Source organism: Cololabis saira, chromosome 1, assembly GCF_033807715.1.
Source record: "Cololabis saira isolate AMF1-May2022 chromosome 1, fColSai1.1, whole genome shotgun sequence".
Lineage (NCBI taxonomy): Eukaryota > Metazoa > Chordata > Actinopteri > Beloniformes > Belonidae > Cololabis > Cololabis saira.
In genome coordinates this window covers 35,037,299-35,058,206 of record NC_084587.1, presented here as the reverse complement: position 1 = coordinate 35,058,206, position 20,908 = coordinate 35,037,299, and the positions used below count along the sequence as shown (strand labels likewise).

The 20,908-nt window shown below is 41.2% G+C and overlaps 1 protein-coding gene across 3 annotated transcripts in view; it reads right to left on the bottom strand.

Annotated features, from left to right (window-relative positions):
* add3a (adducin 3 (gamma) a) overlaps positions 1-20,908 on the bottom strand; it is a 127,665-nt gene that overhangs the window by 80,179 nt on the left and 26,578 nt on the right. The window contains exon 1 of one of the 3 annotated variants that reach the window (XM_061721477.1): positions 10,202-10,406. The exons of the other annotated variants lie outside the window; for them this stretch is intronic. The gene's annotated coding sequence lies outside the window, so the exon portion shown is untranslated. Of the gene's footprint in view, positions 1-10,201; positions 10,407-20,908 lie in introns of those variants that run through there. 3 annotated transcript variants of the gene reach the window in all.

Here is a 20,908-nt window from a genome sequence, read left to right as displayed (position 1 = left end):
TTTCCCTGCTTTAACACACCTGATTCTAATTAATCATCGTCATCAGCTTGTCATCCAGGGCTGCACAATTCTGTTAATGACACAGGTACTTTTATCACGGTGTGCTGTAGCAGGGTAACATCTAAGACATGCAGGACACCGGCCCTCGAGGACCGGAATTGCCTACCCCTGCACTAGGGGCTGAGGCGGGTAGAGCCGCTCCAAGCCGATACTATTTCTGTAACCATTCTGGCGAGGTTCTTTGCGGGCTGAGCAGGGACTATTTCTGACGTCATCACCCTCCGCGCCACTGATTGGTCGGGGGGCGGGGCCGGCAGACGTTTGAATCAGGAAGCGGGAGTCAGCGCGAGAGCGACTCGCGGCTCGCGGCGATTTTATTATAAAAGCACAAAACGTCTGTTTGGTGATCCAACTCTGAGGTGCAGATGTTCATAAACCTGGTGGCTGACAAGAGAATTAAAAAAGGGATGTAGACGGGCTGTATTATTCTCAGCCGCTCGCGGCTCCAGCTGATTTCTGATCAGCGCCGACATGAACAAAGCGGTTGCGCAATCGAGTACGTCACAGCAGCTTCACCCCAACCAGCCCACTTCTCCCCTGGCTGTGGAAAAACAAACGGGTAGAGGCGGGACGAGCCGAGTCGGGCTCAGTAAGTCCTAGTGCAAAAGTGCCATAAGTCAAACCGTGATCAAGAACATCCCCAAAGCCTGTCAATCTCTGACTGCTCTAATGGGATTGTCTCAATTGTTGTAGTTTCTGATTAAATAAGATACATGCCCTGCGATGGTCCAGCGACCTGCAAAGGTTTTGCCCGACCTTTCACCTGGAGAGAGCTGTGATAGGCTCGGGACACTCCTGTGACTACGGATAAGAAGAAACGGGTATGGATGAATGGTGGATGGACAGATAAGTCTGTTTGTAGCATTAAAAAACATTCCTGTGCCTTGTTGTTGGATCCAGTTAAAACTTTAGACGTTGACCAAAGTCACACGTGTAGAATGAAATGTTGGCTTGGTTTAACAAACATAATGCATCAATGTTCAGCGGCAGATTGGTCAGACACTTTGTATCGACAGCCACTCCCAAGATGATGTGATTGGCTTTTGCAAACCCTTCTTTAAGTCTCCACAATAATTGTTAGGCAAAAGAGCACACTGAAGGAACAGATGAAAAATGTATCTCATCGGTGCATGGCGTCTGCGTTTCATTCATCTAAAGTGAATGAAACTCATGGCCGTCGAATCTTGAAACATGATTACTGTTATATATGAACTGATGTGTTTCAGGAATACGTTCTTAATGTGATAACAAGGATCCAATTTCAGTCATTTTAAAAAAAATGACTAATTGGCAGATTTGTATGGACAAATGTATAGATTTCTAGGAAAAAAAAGATGGAAAACACCAGTTATAGATTACTAAATCATCTACATACAAATTTATGAGATACAGATGCATAACAAATGTTAAAAGTAATGAAGGCGTGACTGTGCATGTGAAGTGTAGCTTGTGTGACAAGACTACAGAGACTCCCAATCTCATGGGACCTGATTTGTGGGAAGTACTCCCAATCTGTGCAGCCCCCCCCGACTCCAAAGCCTACAGGCTCCAAAGGATCTATAGCTAACATCTGGGTACCAGACACTTCAGGACACCCTCAAATGTTCCTGCATCAGACCTGCACCAGACAAGAACGGGACAACCCGTCCTAAAGCTCCAACAACTGGTCTGAAAGACAACACCTTCACCTTCACCTAAACGTGTCGTCTTCCTTTCATCAGCCAAAGCGAACTGAAGCATTACTGCAGCTGATGTTCAAAGCTGCCAGTGAATGAAAGCGCCGCCTGCTTGGGACCAGACAGACTTTGTACGTCATTATTATTATTCCATTATATTCCACATTTAACAGTGCAATAATATGCAATGTGTCATTTGCAGTTTCCTGTCTTAAGACTGCAAAAAAAAGAAAAAAAAAAGTTAATATCAGGATGCGAAAAGTGAAAATTGTATGTCCACCAAATGAACGCATGCCCAGATGTCATGCTTTTTGTGATTATAATTGATTGATGGAGGGTGTCTGATGGACATACACGGATCCAGGAATTGTTTTATGCATGAGTGTCGGACAGAGGGACACCATCCTTCTGCAGTGGTCGTTGTCCAGCAAAGATTGGCAATAAAATCCCAGTTGAAAATATATTTTAATGAGGCCATGACCCACAGGCTGTCGGGTCACACCACGGAGGCCTGACCCGAGAGTAGACGGGGGGTTGATGGAGGTCTCCAAGGCAAGTCCATAAATCTGAGGATTTGCTCCTGTCAGACAGAGATTTAAAAAGAATGCATTAAACTAGTCCATATCATTTTAAACTCTCGATTGTTTGGAGCACATTAATATAAAATGTTTCTCTCTTTCCTTAGTTCAAGCCATTGTTCATACTTACATAAGTACGTCACGCCTCGACCATCACGAGCTCTACATTATGAAATCAGCCAATGTTGTCGTTTTGTTGTTGTTTTCTAGCAGGCGTTTAAAGGGTGTGGAGCACCTCTCCTGCTGGCAGGACCACTGTTTAGATTTCAGATCTCCTAAGTAATGTTTTTCTTTCCCCTCAACTCAGGACCAGCTGCGGAGGAAATGACAATACAAGGGGAAAACAACAGATACTCATAACATCTCCTCCCACCGACCGGCTCCCATTTTGCTCGCTCATTTCTCCCCGATCTCCAAAACTGCTCTTTTTTCTGTCTGTATGACTTGTTCTTCTCAATGGGCACTTCTAAACATACATCGTTCCTCGGTTCATCTGCACCGCTGTAACCTTTGACCTGTGAAATTTACATGCCGCTCTCTCTCGCTCAAACTCAAGCCCATGCACTCACACCCATGCAGATTTGGTTTCTTCCCTCTTTTCCCTCTCTGAACCCCATCTTCTCTCATGCACAAAGAATCTGGGATGTGTTTTCCAACTTCAGGCCCACAATGATTAGCAGACTTTGTGATGTGGGGTATGAGAACGCCTCCAAACCCGTGTTGCTTTATCTTTGTACCTCAAATGCATCACATACGTTGCGAAACTGAATGATCCCTACCTTTTTTCATTTTCAGTTTTGGGGCAATACAGGTACGTTGGACCTGAAAACTCCCTCCACGAGCTGACAAAAGATGCACGAGAGCACAGCTAGCCACAAAAAGCACACGCGTGGGAGGAGTATGCAAAGGAAGCGTAAGTGATCTCTTGCCACTACTCCAGGTCCGAACAATAAACTTAGGAGGTTCAGGAAAAGGAAGATATTTTCAAGAGAAAATAGGATTCACAAAGAGTGAAACCCAAGGAAATCAGGAGGAGTATTAATGTGGCTGTTCTTCGGGAAAATCTTTGTACTCCCTTTGGAGAAAACAGATGACTTGGAGCCCTTAAATAGTGACTCAATGATCCATTTCTACAACCTTGGCTCAAAAACAAAACAATGAGGCAACCTATCAAAATATCTTGCCCACACTTGTTATGCTTTACATTCTGAATGTACACTTCATTTTTATTTTTTTTTAGATATATATGGCCTTTTATGGGTTAAATCCATATTACAGAAACTACACAGCCTGCCAAAGTGAGCACTATTTGAACTGATATCTCCTGTTTTACTTTCCTGTTTTGGTGAAGACTGAAAAAAAGACTGCGGTTGCAAAAACAAGACCTCTGTTTTTGTAACTGGGTTTTGGTTATAGCCAAGCATTGGACCGCAGCTGGTTCCAACACTGAGGTCTTCTCTTCCAGTCTGATGTAATCCCCTTGATAGGAGGTGTGGGGATGTCAAGCTGGAGTCCCTATTCGCTGAGGGTTGCTCATATATCTGTTTCTGGGCAGAACAAACCCTTTCCTAATTTCATAAATGACCCCAAGGCTTTAGCTCATAAAACAAGGAGGAAAGAGAAGACCAGAGGTTATGTTTGCCAGGACGGAGAAGCTTCCCATGCACAGAATGACGTGGCAACAGTTTCCGGGATTTGAATTCATATCTCAGGGATATTACTGTTATATCCTTTGTGGTGGTTGGTTGGTGTTATTTCTAGTCATGTAGAGCTAACGGAGCCTAACGCTTTCTCTGTGCTGAACTGCTTTACAATCCTATGACCCGCCACCGAGGTGTAAATCAAACTGTACTTGTCTTTTTTTGTTCTATTTCTCTTTTTTCTTTCCACAAAGGGGTATCAAAAGAAGTTTTGATTAGATTTTTACACCACAGAATAAAGAAATTAGCACTTATTTTAATATACTTGTAAGCAATTGTATAAAGGTAATGGTGCATTAAACAGCACCATAAAATACCATGTGAAGACACGTTTCTAGTTGATAGCTACTTTATTCCACTGACAGAACTACAGAATGGCCTCAGTCTCAATTCTGAGTATAGTCAGAGGTTGGTTAGCTCAAAAAAAGGAAGAAAAAGAAAAGATTCTTCACGGTGCTTACCTGGTGTAAGATTCTGCAATGGTCTTTTATTATCAGAACCCAGTAAGAGAGAAACCAGATACAAACCACAGACTGCAACTGGAGATCTAACTGCACAGCTGCCAGTGGATGTCTAAAACGTAGTACAAATGAGGAGAGTAAAGGAACCTTCTCATAAGTTAATGATAAGTTATTTTGATGTATCATATCTCCAAAGCTGAGACAAAGAGAAAGTTCTCCTTCGTGCTGTTCAGTATCTTCAGTCCTCATCTAGACTATGGTTCTAATAGATGTTTCTACTTTAGGTTACTACAAATTAATTTATGTACACATCAAACACGACTCAGTCATGCAAACCTCTGAAAAATTCAACAAAATATCCATCCTCAATACGAACTTGTTCATCTCCACCTGAGATGACGGAGCTGGAGGGGTTAACTGGTTTACAAAGTCCAGTTACACTACGCAGCATCACAACATCATATACACAGACCTTTTTAATTGTTCAACACCTTTTCTACAACCCCAATTCCCAAAAAGTTGGGGTGCTGTGTATAATGATAATAAAAACCTAAGGCAATCATTTGCAAATCTCAAAAATCTGTATTTTCTTCCTAATAGGACAAAGACAACATATCAGATGTTGAAATGTAGCCATTGGTGCTGGAATTTTTCTACTGGAGAAAGGCTGCACTGCAGGCAGACCAGTTCAGCACTCTTCTCCTGTGAAGCCATGCTGTTGTGATGGGTGTCATATGTGGTTTAGTAATGTCTTGCTGAAATATCATTTGTGGTATGCTGCAGACCCGAGTGTGACTACTTAAAAGTCAGCATAGTGGACATGGACATTTATCTGTGATATTAAAGTGTTAATCTATGGCAGACCGGTTTGACAAAGTATTTTACGTTGAGTATCTCTCTCCTACTGATTGCACAGTATGTGCAAACACACACACACACACACACACACACACACACACACACACACACACACACACACGAATGGGAAGGGGATAATTGCAATGACCGGTCAAATAACCGGTCAAATAGTGCAGAGAGTAAACATACTTAATCTAACATGGGAGAATGTTAAATCGTATTACTTAAAAATCTGGTTGGTTTACCAGAAATGAAAGTATGACACAGTCACAAGATGCCTGTGGTGGAGCGCCTTGAAACGCAGGTGAGGACCAGAGACGGAGAGAACAGTCGAGGCAAGAAGAGGCTAAGGAAGACTTGTGCATTAAAGCTGATATTATTTATATTATTTTAACCAGCTTTAAAAACACTGGCCCCCACACTGCAGTCAGATGCATGTTTTTGTAAGGCAGCCGTTCATCACTTACAGGATAAAATGTCATAAAACGGTATATGACTGACCACTGTCCCTTAAAGCAGCACAATGTAACTTTCAGCTTTTGTTGAGTTTGGCGGCTCCTTTGGACAAAAGCGGTAGTGCTTTAACAGAAAGAACACTACATTTCCCATGAGCACCAGCGCGTACTGTCGGAAAACTCCTGTCCCCGTCGCGTGCATTTGTTTTGATTGTGTGGAAGGGTTCCTACCATGCACCTCAAAGTTACATAGTGCCAGTGAAGGCGATACAGACCCCTCAGACCATGATAGAGGAGTCATTAAACCTGTTGGAAGTTGATGTACCATCACAATGACTCTGGAAATATGATATTAAGGTGGAAAAGTTACATAGTGCTGCTTTAACATATAAGGAACAATTAAACTTTCTGTCTACGTTTGGATGTCTCTGTGCATTTGCTTCTCTGAGGTTATTTGACTCTTGATGCCTTTAAAACTCACTGTCGTGAAGTGATGCAAGGACCATTTCTGTCTGATGCACCTGAGACAACCAGCATGCCTTACCCTAAAAATATAAAAAAAACTTGAGTGGATGGTCAGCAGCTCCTGAGCTAAGCAATAACACAGACGGAGGAAAGGGTAAAAAAAACAGGTGAATGGGAGAAAGATTACAGGGGAGCTTGAGCACAGTTGCTCAAATGAGAAAATCATTCAGTGCGGTCACATACACATCTATATCAAGCTATTGGCTCCCGCGGCTCGTCCCTTCCGGAAGGGGGAGTCCCGATACAGTCACAGTCACTAGCTCGGTTAAGCGTGGGTTGCGTATACATGCCATATACATGCTGAAATAACTCGATGCCGTGGGGTACGCGTGGATGCGCACCCTACGGCGTAGCCTATGCCGTAGCCTGCCGTGCACCTCCCAAAAATTGTAACTACGCGTCACGGCGACGCGGACCCAACGCAGATCGAGAGGGATGTGATTGGTTTGCTTGGTAGCAACGGATTTCCGGTTCCCGTTCGTGAAGCAGTAGTGAACTTTCAGCGCTCTTTTCTTTGTGTGTGTGTGATTTTTTGGGTTTTTTATTTTTTGCTCAACAGTTGTCACTTATCTCTTTGATTCACTCTGAACGGAAAAAAACGGAAGCTAAACAAAGTATCAAGTGTCTGGGGGGGTATTGCACCGCGGCGAAATGGAGTGACGGAGAAGTCCGAAGGGTTCACGATGGCGTCGCGGCAACGCTGTATGCTCTGCGTTGGTGTAACGCAGAACCTTAATTCAGCCTTAAGGTGTATACATGGCTTTTAAACATGTGGTAGCGGTCGGATTAAGGCAACAATTTGACTTTGTTAGTTTTTTTTTCTTTTGCTTCACTTATACATCAATCCAACACTATACTGCAGCAGTACATTTTAACACTAAAGCAGGTAAGCTTATAAAAAGTCCCCGTAACATCAGTGAACACCCCACAGAGCATAAAAGGTGAGTGACTCAGTTTATGTAAAGAAAAACACTACATCGCTAAGTAGGTAACTGAAGATACGGTTGATTCATCCATGGGAACAGATGCCCTTGCTTATGAATTCAACTATATTGTCCATCAGCATTGATAGTTAAGAGATGTTTGTACTGTTTGCAAAAAAAAAAAGCTAAAATAACTGGGATCAGCTAATGCAGCGAGTCTCCACGTACGCCTGAAATAAAGCTGAAACGTGTGCACCCCCTTCGTCAGACGCCCTGTAAGCCCCTGACTCAGAGACCAAGCCCAAAAACATTTGGTTTAACTTAGTACAGGAAAACAACATTCAAATGGACAGAAATCACAAAAAAAACATCAAGAGACATTTACCAAAATCAGACTTTCTTTGGTCGGTGACACTGCACATATTGGACTGTGTGCTATCCAAGTTATAAAATGTATGCAGAAGAGTGTACAAATATCAACTACAGTGTGTATGCATGTATATGCACTTAGGCACACACCCACACATGTGCATGCACACAGATTGTGGTTGCGGATGACTTTCCTTAGAGCAAAATTAAGTTCAGACGACTGGGGCAGCTGGAAAGCAAGATGCATGACATAATTGTGGCAAGGCCAGCCATGCCATTCAACACACAAACACATACGACACTCTGTTGGATATAAGCAGATATTGAAACCACAAGTTAGAGACAAGAGCAACACCCAAGCTTTTCATAATGAAATGCACACACAGCATAAGAACGATCGTAAATGGAAACACGAGGACAGGAAACTGGAGACGTGCTTGGGTCACTGAGGCTGACTGCGACACCGGGATAATGCATCACCCCCACAGAAAACTTTCAATCAATCAGTTGCAACACTGAGAGACCCGGCTCCACTTTCAGCAACAATACATCTGTAAACCTTGACCGGGGAACAGGCAAGTGAAATTAAATTCAAAGAACTAGAAAAAAAAAAAAGACTTCAAGATCAGAAATCCAGGCCAGCAGGTCTGTTAAACACTCAGCCTGAAGCAGCAAGACTCTCTTCAAGGACCTGGCACAAAAAGTCATTCCTGAAACAATGAAAAAAGCTTAGAGAAGACCAAACAAAGCCTGTAGCAAAGGCTCCAGCTTTATTGCTTCTCCGCAAAAGAACCCGGGACAAATATTTGATGAGACGATTCCAGATTACTTTAAAAGGGCCAAGGGCATCGCCATGGCAGCAGGTAGAACGCACGCACTTTGAGTTTCATCTCAAAGTGTTCTTTTTTTTCTTTTAACTTTCATGAAAACCTGCTGGAAAGACTAATCACTGTCATGTAAAAGGAAACAAAAACTTTTTTCTTAGTTGAAAAGATAGTTGACACCTACGTCAGTCCTGCTCAGTTCACGTCTGATGTGGGTGATGGAAGCAATCAAAATGGGTTGGGAAATTACTTTTTTTCTTCTTTGTCTTTTCTTTTTTTTTAGTTAATGCATAAATATATATAGGATATATATAGGAAACAAAAAAATTATACTTCTTACATTATAACAACAACAAAAACAGCCTGAAATCGCCTGTTTTCTACTCAACAAAGTGACTGACGTCTAACTTTCAGCTGAAACAAGAACTTCATGAAATCTGACAGCATGTCGGTGTGTATTCACTCGTAGCCAGGAAATAAAGTTGTTAGATAACACAAGAGCGAACACACAGATTGCACTCAAATCAGGTTAGAAGTTCATTCTATTTACATATCCAACTGTTGTTTTGAAGCTTTTTGCAATTCACACGTGCACTTTTTTTTTATTAGCATAGGATGTACTGTGGCTGATCTTAGAAGAGAAAGCTTCTGTGTGAGCAGAAACAACTGCAGGCCAAGATTCAACAGCCCAGAATCTTGGTCATACTGAGAAACTGCAAAGCAGAACGTTGAATTCGGAGATGCTTGTGTTGAAATTATGGAGACGTTTCAGACCCAGATCTTTCTTTCCGAGTGGAAAACAGGTAGAGATGTTCCATAACTCCTGAGGCGTATAAACACATACACGTGAAGCAATGAGCTGTAAATTAAAACGCTGCTGTGGGAAGACGATTCCGGGCAGGCTCACAAATAACAAGCACGAACAAAAACGAAACTTCCAACTTTCTCACCAGCCAAACCAGCCGTGTAAAAAAGGGCCCTCCATAGGAACACCCAGATAACAAAGGTAAAAAATAGAAACTGGCAGCTCCTCATATCTCCTTATCACTGTTCAGGCGACAGTTAACAGGCATCTATGAAAAGACAGATTCACTAAAGCACTTCAATGCATCACTTCCCTGTTAGCTCAGGCATCAAAGATTAGGATACATGACAAGCAGTTTTAGAGGGCTTTCACTCTTAACACTGACTGTAACACTTGGAAGACTGAACAGGTAACATCTCATCTCTTATCAGTCTGGGGTGGATGCATAAAAACCTTCTCACAAACCACTAGCACATGGGCCTGCCCCCACCACCTCCCCATGAGCATGCTGACACTTGAAAGGGCGGCACCTCTCATATGCACATTGAAAGCCATCTCAGGCCCATTCAAAGCTCCAAGCTCTATTCTTCTCCGTAGTAAAAGAGCTCCGTCTGAAAGGAGGGAAAAGGGCCTCTGCTATTTCACCGACCAAACTGGACCCACTTAGTCTTCCAAAGCAGAAAAAAACCCAAAACTTTCAACGCCTGAGTTTAAGTGAACTTTAGTGAGCTGGGAAGAATGAACGGCATGCCTAACTTTGAAAGTGTGCACGAGTCTGCCACAGATTTAGGAGGTTTTACTTTGTGCTGCAGCTCTTTTAAAACGTCACAACTGCACAGAAGCACCGAGACTAGACAGTGGTGCTATAGCAGCCCTGACAATGGGAAACACAGCATCCATTCATCCGTACGGAGGCACGCACCGCTCTGCAAAACAGCTACAACTGCAAAGAATCTGCTGTACGAACCTGCAGGACAGCCAAGCCAGAGAGCCACTTCCAAGTCTTCCTCCTCACCAAACAGCTGGGATCCACCTGCACTGCAGCGAGTCCTCTGCTCTCTTTCCTTCACTGTCCCTCTGCCCCTCCCACACTATCCTCCTTCTTTCCGTCCTTTCCCCCTAAAGCAGCAGCCGCTCTGTTATGTCTGGTGGAAAAAGACGACGTATCTGCTGCAGCCGCTGCAGAGGGACTGGCCGGCGCAGGGAGAGGAGAGGGGGACAACAGTGAATTCACTGGTGGAGGGGTGGGGGAGCCAAAGGGGGAGGGGAGGATTCAATTCTCCCTCTCACATGCTCACACACACACACACACACACACACACACACACACACACACACACACACACACACACACACACACACACACACACACACACACACACACACACACACACACACACACGAGTGAGGGGACAGGGTCTATTGCCCTGGTGCTTCAGTGAAAACTCAAATGTGTGCATTTTTTTTTCTTTTAAAACTGTTTCATTCAAAAATCTGAAGTGTTACAAAGAAGTGGGAGACAGAATGGCTTCCTGTGTTTCCCCTTTGATTCCCTTAGCTCTCCTATTAAGCATCACCCTCCTCATTTTTAGACCAAACTTCACATGTAAATGTCACCTATTCAGCTTACAATGATGTTGCAAAAAATGTGAAAAGGTGCAAAATGCTAATTAAATGGAAAAAAAAGAAGGTCTGAAGCACAGGGATTGAACCCCCCCCCCCTTTTACAACCTACTAAAGGTCATCTTGACAGCTTAACTACCTCCTCATGGGAGGAATCTGTCCACACAAAAGAGCCAAACCAAAACAAAGAATAGAGGTATGTGGCATGAGGACAATGGGGAATTCACATGAGTTGAGATTTCTGAAAAACATGAATATACATCAGTAAATATGAGCTACAACACGTATGGTCTTTTAAGCAGATATTTAACGTAGCAGCTGAATATGATCCAATAACCATAATTAACTTCATTTGTAAAGCACTTCATTCAATAATATCACAAAGTGCTGTAAAAAGATACATTAAACCACCAAAAAGGTGCGTGATTGTGGATATGCCCAAAGTTAATACAAATCTGTAAGATTAAAAGGGGGGTTTAAAAAAAAAGGAGAACAAAAAAATGAAAGAAAGATAAATAGAACAAAAAAAAATGCAAATACAACGCCAGAACAGACTTAAAAGACATTTGAGGCTATGTGTTTCTCGGTATGCAGTCATATACTGTGGACCTCTGTATTTAAGGCCCCGTTTACACGGAGCAAAAACGGAGGCATTTTCATGCGTTTTGGCCGTTCGTTTACACGAAAACGGAGCTCAAAGTCACCAAAAACGATCATTTCTGAAAACTCCGGCCAAAGTGGAGATTTTCAAAAACTCCGTTTTCACATTTGCGTCTAAACAGAGGAAAACGGAGATTTAGGCTTCAGAACTTCACATTATGCAACAGAAACGTCACCAGCGTCATGTGTGCGACCTGTGTTTACAATTCGTTTGGCCACCGTCAATATTTTCTTGTATTTTACCTGTTTAATATTCTAAAGTCACACTTAAAAGTAACTCCACTTCTCTCACTCCAAACGAAAGACTCTCGTTCCGTCTTGGAAGTAAAGCCTGAATTATGGTCCCGCGTTAAATCGACGCAGAGCCTACGGCGTAAGGTACGCGGCGATGCGCGCCGTACGGTGTGCGTCGCCGCGTACCCTACGCCGTAGGCTCTGCGTTGGTGTAACGCGGAACCATAAATCAGCCTTAACTGGAAGTTACACGTGTCATTTGTTGATGTTTTTTCCAGGATTCTGATTGGCTGGCATGACGTTAACAGCGTATTTTGCGGATCCGTGTAAACGAAGAGATTTTGAAAACGATCTCGTGTAAACAATGGAATTTTTCAAAACGTAGAGGGGGAAATATCCGTTTTTGTAAATACCCGGCTATGTGTAAACGGGGCCTAAGTCGGAGGTCAAAGTCCAAGTTTCCAAGGTCCAAGGTTCCAAGTTGGAAAGTTTCAACTGGATTGTCCCCTGAATTGCGTTTCACCTCAGGTAAGTTGAAGAAACATCCCCTCCCTGACTTCAGAGCCCAACACGGCTGCTACTCACTACAACAAAGTTAGCCAGTATTATTTTATTCAAATGAGATCAGACACACACATAGCACCGTTCACTTTCTATTAGAAGACGTGATGCTACGCGGTTTAAATGCGTTAAGCCTGAAAGATTAGTTCATCCAACTTTGCAACCGGAGCACCGTCGACTTGGGTGGGACGTCATTTCAAGTCTGGGCTTCTCAGGTAAAAGGAACGCACCATAGCGAGCTGGTCTCAGATCAGCGTATCGGGGGGCAAAGCTGTTGTAACACTGATGACAAAATCAACACAATATTTGGTAAAAAGCCAGAGAAAAGTGGCAACCACAGTGGTGCTACGCTCATTATTGTCCAGTTATTGATTCATACAGCAACGGTTTTCACCACCTTGGGGCAGTGGGACTGACCCCAGCTGATAACAGAGCAAAGTGCAGGGAAGTAAAACGTGGCCTACATTGTCTTTGGGAAGAATGTGAGCAGTACTCTGCATGGGGGAAGGGGTGATTACATTAAATCAGCACGATAAAGGCCTGCTCACTTACTTTACATCGACTGACCTTTTCTACGCAAACTCCATTCCAACACACATCACAGAGCACGTGCACTCATGTGTCGCACATGGACGTAATCAATAAGACGTCAACAGATTGCAAGAAAGACTGATATTAAACAGTCGTTGTTCACGAGACTCGTTAAAACCCTTGAACAGGAATTAAACTGGATGTAGTTGGACATTTAACTTCCTACGCTTAGATGCAAAATTGTCGGGGTGTAACATTTATATTAAGTTAAGGCACTAAATTTATTTTACATGACTGTTTTCTTGAAAATGCTTCCATTTGGCGAGCCAAAGTGTGGGTTTACGACAGACTAACACAAACAGGGGCAAATGATTTTTATAAGATACAAAAACACGACCAAGCTTCTATACAGCTCTCAAAGTGTATCGGCTATATGAGCCTGTATGAATTCAATATTGATTGATTGATCAAACAGAGAAATAGGGGATTATGAGGAGACCCAGGCCTGCCAAGCTACTGTGTAACCAACTGTTAGTGTCTAAACGACAGGGATTCCCTGCCTGCTCTGCTCATCAGTGTGGTTGGGGTTACGGTAAGTGTGGTTTTCTGTCAAAACATAGTCCAGGAGGGGAGGATCAACCCTGAAAGCAGTGAATATCCCATCCTGGAAATTATTTGCAAGTAGTTGTGGCGTGTTTACGCTAAACTGCAATGAAGGTCGTGTCAAAAGCAATTTGTATTTGGCAACCAAAGGCTTGTGCTTGCAGAAAAAAAATCTCAGTCCTGCACTTTCCTAAATGGGTCTCCATTTCTGTGAGACATGATGTACATTTACTGAATTAAAATAAAAAAGGGAAGCCCTACATCTATTCTCAGAGTTCCTCATATGCTCTAAACATAATTGCACCAGTTCAACATCTGGCCTTCAGTGATGGAGGTGGAGTTGCATGTCTGGTCTAACTGTAGCACATGTTTGGGTAAAATGTGCAAGGGCTCACCAGACTTCATGGGTTAAAAAAGGACCCACTTCTTTATTTATGAGCAAGTTTGGGAGTTGTAAATTTCTAAAGAGAAGAAGGGGAAGATACAGAAGTTCAAAGTACCGTACTAAGTGTGCATTTTGTATCATAAAGGGGTACCTTGTTGGTGATTATATGATATAAGTAATGAAGGAAGAAGTCAGACAAAATGTTTAAATCTCCGCTGGTTTGCAGAGGGCTCAAGAATCTTGAGCCCTCTGCAAAACAACCGGATTGTGCTGTGTTCTTTTAAAAGTCCATTATTACATGACATCAGTTAACTCAGAACTGTCAACTCAATGGATGAGGTATGTTACAAGCATTCCTAATCTAAAATAATAAATAAAGAGCTGAAAGAGTGAGAAAAAAAAAAGAAAAACAAGAATATACAGCAACAGAATGTCCCTGCAACCAACTGCAGACATGAACGCCAGACTGGACTTGAACTCAGATTAACTTTGAACTTTGAACTGAACTTGGCAGAGGGAATAAAACCCATCTCCCTCCCTGTAGAAACGAGGGAACGGCTAAGCAATCCCAATGTTGACGCAAGCTGAAATTCCCCTAAAACCCCCGGTGAAAAGGATGGGATTCACCTGCAGCAGCCTGCAGTGACCTGCTGTGACCTGCTGGCCTGCGTCCAGCAGAGGGAATATAGTACAACTGGTGAAGAGAACAAAGCCTATTTTAGCACAAGGACTTTCACAGTGATTTATTACTATTCTTAAATACACTTACAAGCCATATCCTGTCAAAGAACAAAGACAGCACAGAGCATAACTGCACCAGAGACCCAGAGAAGAAAGTAAAGCACAAAGTGAGCTGCTAAGCTTCAACACCTAAAACATGAGGCACAAAGTACAATGGAAATCAATGATGGGCTATAATGAATGTCAAGTTATTTAAACGTTGAATCGATTAAAATAGTTTAAAAACGAAAAACCAAACAAAACCCAGCTATTAAATATTAAAGCTGACAATTTCGTTTCTTCATTAAGTATATAATCAAATATATTTTGAACTTGGTACTTGAAACCTGTTTAAAAGCTGAGACTGAATGAAGAAGATTGGAAATGCACGTAATTCCAAATGGAGAAAGGAAAAGCACAAACTCAATTTCTATTAAATAAATACAATAAAAAACATGTGCAGATAAGCTGGCTCTTCCCTAATGAAGATGTGACAAGTTTATCCACTCTAACGTAGCTTTAACAGCCAAGATAAACTTTATTAATGTAAAACCAGAAAGCATTTGGGGACGGTGAATTAAGTCATTAAAGCTTTTCAATAAATCCAGATAAATCTGAGTAAGCCAGTGAAAAGATATAAATAAATAATAAAATAATACGGCATGGCCAGGATCTTCAGGGCCTGAGATGCATTAAAAATATAGTTTTTCCATAAATGTAAGTTACAACTCTATCATGTAAAGAAAAATACATAAAAACAAAATATGGAAAGACCATAATCTTCAACTGCAACCTTAGATCAAGCACATTTTCTCATGCAAAGACTTTACAATTGATACTTTCTTCATTAATTAACATTTAACACAGCTTCCCAACCTTTTTGTTTGTTTGTTTGTTTGCACAAGCACAAGTTCTTCATAAAGAGCCGGGCTTGTTTATTAACCTTGTCGATAAGCTCCAACGCTTTTCTTCATGTTTCCAGATGTCAGCACAATTTGGCATTAATAAATGATTCATGAGTAAATGTCACCCCTAGTAATAATTAAAGCTGACAAATGGCCCCGACCCCTCTGCTCTTATAATAATGCAGATAAGTTTTCCCTCGTTTGCTCAACAGAATTCAGTCCACAGTGGGGTGCGGTGACTCTTGGCCCATGTGGCGGGAGACTGAGGAGGGGGGTAGGGGTGACTTCGTCATTCCCCGTGATGACCACAACGCCATGTGACAGTGGTAAATAATTGTGTTTCACTAATGAGTCCATGTCTGGCGCAAGGTCAGGAGGTGACTATTATGGTGAAAATATGTACTGAGTGTGTTACAGCCCAAAATATTTGAAGGCTTTCATTTGAAAGTTTTCATCATAAACGTCATATTCTAGAATTTAATGAAGTAAAAAAAATCCCATCTGAAACCGATTAAACTGCTGAACACTTCAACTTTCAAGGAAAGAAGAAATAAACATGCTTGTAAATAAAAGCTAATGATGTCAGCTTTAGTCATCTAATATGGGCTTTAAAAGAACATGAGCACTCAGCTTCGATCCACAGTGTGGTCCAGAAGGAGCCGCTGAGGGCTTGGGCTGCACGAGTGTGAGGCTGGGACTCCAAGTCTGCCTAACTCCGGTGGAGACATTGAGGGAGAGGTCCAGACAAACACATTCACTGCCAAACATTGTTACTCACAACACCCACTCTGTGGCTCGTTTCAACCGTCAGCTGCAAGACTCACTATGACCAACATTGGATTATAAAACATTTGATCTATCTTGTTCTTTAGGGCTTGTCCTTCATGAATATCCACATTCATTTAAGTAAAGGTCAGAGAGTGCTGGAGACTCTCCAGCAGTCACCGTGCCAGAGATGGGGTATACTTTCCCCCATCACTAGTCACCAGTCCATCGAAAGGCCACACTGAGAAAAAGCAATCATTTAAAATACTCAATAAAAAAGTGAGCTTTATTCTCTGCAAGCAAAGACCCCAGGAGTACCATGGGACCTCCATACATCCAGACAGTACATGTTTCCTTATAATTAGTTTGAATGTCTAGAGTTTTCAATGGTTTGTATGTATTTTGCCATGGAAAAATAACGAGGAAGTTTAATATTTGACATTATTATGTTCTTCAAGTGTGAAAAACTGTGGCTGTCAATTATGGAACACTATCTATGACTAAACCCTTACAAAGAAACAGAACTTTCTCTGCTTGGAAAAATATATATTGGAAGCATATTCATTATAAAGATTACAAAAAAAGTCCAAGCAAAGAATTATAATTTGCTCTTTCTCTTTATGTTCTTTCTCTGCAGTGGTCCTGCTTTTTCAGGCCCTATTACTATACTTATACCTAGGCATATGGCCAGTACCGAATACTGGTCACACGGGGGAAAGGAATGCTCTTAATAGTTATTATATAAAATACAGTAGCATGAAAAGTATGTAAAGCCATTGGGATTTGCTGGTATTCTGCACTTATTCAATATAAAAGGCGATCTGCTCTTCATCCTTATGAAAACAATAGATAAACCCAAAGTGCACAAACTAGTATGCAAACAGTTATAACTTCTTGTCTTAATAAAACACGCCTATAACAATTAAATAACAATGTAGAGTGCTGGCTGAAAAATATTGGATCCAATGTCTGATATTACTATTGGCACCAGTGTATCCCTGCAAATACCTCCTCACACGTGCGCATAAGTCCTCATGATGCCACGGAGGCTTCATTTTATTTACACAGGCCATGATGTCAGCAGCCAAAGCTTTCTGATACCCAAACATGCCAACTCATATCATCTATGTGACTATCTGACAAATCCCAGCTCGGAGCAGAGCACTGCTCCAGGTGAAGAGATGGCGAGTAAAAGGCACTTTGAATCTGGTGCAAGTAAGAGAAACATTAAAATAAAACAATAAGGTGCTTGAACGTCACTCGCAAGACAGGCTGGAAATGCAGATGTGTCTTGAACCAGGGATTCACTCTGTCCCGGTTGTGTCATGTATCGGGCTGAAAGATACAAGGGTCTGGCTTGTCCAAATTGTGGCTATTGTTTTGTTTTTTTTTCCAGCTTGTAGTTAATTTTCGTAAGGAAAACATTTTTGTGAAAACAGTTAAACTCATAACATCTTTATCTTGGATGCACCTACTCATTTCAGGTTCAATTTTGAATTATATATATATATATATATATATATATATATATATATATATATATATATATATATATATATATATATATATATATATATATATATATATATATATATATATATATATATATATATTTAAATACACACACACACACACACACACACACACACACACACACACACACTAAGCCACAATGAAAACCACAGCTGATTAATATGATCTGAAATGACATGCTTGAATTTCCAGATGTGTTCCAGATATTTCTAATATCTGAAACCGGTGGGGGATGGGAGGGGGGGTCATATTCAGGACAGAAACGGAGCCAGGAAATTGGATATCTGCAAAAGTGTACAGCATTTCATAAAATATGTCGTAGTTTTGTTGATTGTGAGCTACAGCAGAGCTTTACCTGAGGGTTAACTCTGTGAATGTGAATTTGATTGCAGTGTCACAAGCGTGGATTCAGCTGATTCACAACCTGTCTAGAACCTCGGATTTTAAACATGCTGAATCCAAATCTAACTTCAGGGTCATGAAGTACGCAACAATTTGGAGAATTAGTCTCACTATAACCTAAATTAAAAGAAGCATCTAGTTTGAATTTGTATGTCACAGATAGTCGTAATGCACATCCTACCTTTGGGTAAATATTATAACAACATTTTGTTTAAGGTGAAGCATATGTCTGCTAGATATTTAAAGAGACCTGTTAATCTTTTGTTAAAACCTACCTGTATCATGTAAAAGTAAACATGCATGAAAAACGAAATTTAGTGTTTGAAAGAACAAAACACAAAAACACATCACATCAAAGCAGTTGACAACAAGCTAACCTTCAGGTGCAGGTTAATTCCCGGGTGCAAACACTGTGCAAGCAGATTTTAAAGCCAACATGGATTTCTATCCAGTGAAATCAGCCCGGTACTTTTCTGAAAGTCTTTTTATTTCCTCTGCTTGTGGCTTTATTGCTGTGTTTTGCATTTTATGATCCCCATAACATGCTAAAATATGAGTACAGAAAGATAGGGTCTACCACACACACTGCACATAAGGATTTAATGCAGAGTTTTTTTTTTCCTTTAAGACTCACTGCCAGGTCAATATAGTCCACCATTTACGACAGACATGACCCCTGTCAGGTCATGTCAGCCTCACAGTGCTGAGCCGTAACACTCCTGACTGTTCATCCTCCCTTGCCGTAACTCCATTTTCTCCTCTAGTCATGAGGGTGCTCTGATGAATCAGTCTATTGAGCAGGACAGCACTGTGTACTGGTTTCCAAACTTCAAAAGTGTGTATGTGTCTGTGCATGCATGCCTGCGTGTGTCAGTGTGGTTCCACTTTCCCAGCCTCCTAAAATACAAAGCTGTCGTTTGTTGCATCTCTGCACTACAAAACCCCCGAAGGCCACAAGAGCTAGGAGCAGAATGTGTGTGTTTGTGTGTAAAATCATGTGTGTCTATCTGATTATATTGTTCTATGTTTGGCTGATTAGGTGCATATGAATGTTCATTTAGCAAAATAATGGCAATAAAGTGGATGGCAGTCTTTTAAAAAGTCCTTTCAAAGCTACATGACAAATTCTGGCCATGTAGAGTCATGCAGAAAAGAATGGATTCTTTCAGTTATGAAATATCATGTTTCAGGTTTGAAAAGAGCCTTTCCCTTACAAAGTATTAAGATATGTAAATACACCTCTTATGAACATCAACACATGACATATTGTACCAGTTTACAATGAGGTTTCTGATTAGACTGTTAACTCTTTATTAATCATTAATTAGCAGTTATAGCCTATTTTGTTAAAAAGAGCAATAGTGGCCAAACTGTGATTCCATCTATCCCCCCTTATCTGTAGGCAGCTAATAAGCTTGAGATCAGTGCTTGTGTTGTTCCTTCCTTCAGCCCAGTTCTCTGGATTTGCTTCCTACTATGATTGATTTATGTTCTCCTTTTTATACACTGGACAACACAGACTCATCATCAAATTACCCAAAACAAACAAGCTGCCACGGTGATTAGAGATTAGAGGGAGAAAAACAGAGGTGGGAGCAGGTTATATTCTGAACATGTGAGTATTCTGCATCTCTTTTCCACCGTCTACCTCAGCTTTTCTGCTGCTCCCTCTGAAAATAAAGATGAGATCTAAGCTGAATATTGAGCAGAAAATTAAGAGAGATCAGTAACGAGCCACCAAACACAGCCAATCCTTTAATACAAATTGAGTAAAACGTGTCAAATTAGGGAGTGGTAAAAAAAAAGAAAAAAAAAAGCCACAGGTGCAAAGGGGCTTGGGTGAAATAAACTGAATACAATGCAAAGTAACCTCATTAGTTTTCAACTACTCAAATAATCTCCATTGAAAAACAGGCTATAGTATTTTATTATTATTATTTATTTTTATATATATTGTTTTGCTCTGTTGATGTGCAATTTTTCACCCTCCTTTCATCCTCCTTTATGACCTGGGTCCTGCTCAAAGTTTCTTCTCCCACTAAGGAAGTTTGTTCTTGTTTCTTTGCAATTTGCTTGGGAGTCTGAGTCTCTGGAAAAAGTACCTACAGACAGTGTATTGTAATAGAAATAAAATGGAATTGAAATACATTTCTGTCTGGTGGAGTAATTTAGTGGAAGTGTCACAAAAACTTCATGACAAGGGCTTTTTTACCCCTTTAAAAAAAAAAGAATGATGTAACAAACTATTAAGAAAACAGAAGAGAACAGTTGTACCCCTGTCTCATGGACGGATGAGATCAGTTGTTCTGCTGTCTGGTGAGAAGATTATGTCAGCACAAACACCTCATACTAAGTGTTAATAATGGCAGTGGGGGGCTGATGATTTGAGGTTGTTTTTCAGCCACATGGGCACCTCGCAGTCATCGGTATGGGACGTTTCTGGTTGACTTGCAGGATTTCAGAGCCAATAATAAGGCCATTTAACACACAAAAGCTCGACTAAAATTGGCTCATGCAACCAGACACATGATCCCAAGCACACCAATAAATATACAAGAGAAGGGCTGAAAGAGGAAAGCTTCAAGTATCAAATCAACAGGATGACTGGACTAAAATATATAATATATGTAAGTACTGCTCTTAAAGTTGTTTCTACAAGTTATTGAATAAATTGAATGGATGTCCTCAGCTTTCCACAAACTGTTTCTGACTTCATTTCCGTACCCTGTATAAGGACCAGCTGAGGGCTTTC